Source organism: Sinocyclocheilus anshuiensis, unplaced genomic scaffold (assembly GCF_001515605.1).
Source record: "Sinocyclocheilus anshuiensis isolate Anshui unplaced genomic scaffold, SAMN03320099.WGS_v1.1 scaffold1189, whole genome shotgun sequence".
Classification (NCBI taxonomy): domain Eukaryota; kingdom Metazoa; phylum Chordata; class Actinopteri; order Cypriniformes; family Cyprinidae; genus Sinocyclocheilus; species Sinocyclocheilus anshuiensis.
Genome location: NW_015552686.1, coordinates 657,587 through 658,176, shown reverse-complemented (window position 1 = coordinate 658,176; position 590 = coordinate 657,587). Strand labels below are relative to the sequence as shown.

At 41.7% G+C, this 590-nt stretch overlaps 1 protein-coding gene across 1 annotated transcript in view; it reads right to left on the bottom strand.

Moving 5' to 3' along the window:
* Window positions 1–590, bottom strand: part of LOC107667609 (methylmalonyl-CoA mutase, mitochondrial-like) — a 37,851-nt gene that overhangs the window by 26,851 nt on the left and 10,410 nt on the right. The gene's annotated exons all lie outside the window — the stretch shown is intronic.

The following is a 590-nucleotide window of genomic DNA, read 5'->3' as shown; positions in this document are numbered from 1 at the left end:
TAACAGGTGGGGGGGGGGGGTACAATAAACAAAATTTCTCAAGAGCAATTTTTGATGGGGACACAAATAATACAGCTAAAATTGTACTTGAAAGATATGTATTGTAAGGATATGTATACAGAGGAAAGCCTACTACTATTAGTGCAGCAGGGAGACCATGCCAAATTAGACAACTTCAAGCTGTTGTGGTCACGCAGCGACAGCGGTCGTGTCCGTTGTAGACATTAGACACTATCTGTCACAGTGTACTATGTCACAGTGTTGCCAAGTCCGCGGGTTTCACGTGGAATTGGACTACTTTATCACTGTTGCCGCAGGTTGTAGTGACCCCAATAACGTTTTATTTTAACGTGGACCCCCTCGAAACGTGGTTAGTTTGGGCTAGTTTTGAACAGCAATTGTGTGGGTCTTGTTGTGGAAACCTGGCAACCCTTTCCGTCAAGCAGGTAATGTTATTATTGCTAACATAGCGACTCATCGAAAAATACATTTGCATCATCTGTATTAAAGAGAAAATAATCACTTCATCCGATGTTTAAGTGAATAAAATAGCCTTGACAGCCTTACTTACTGGAGTTCCACAACTATTG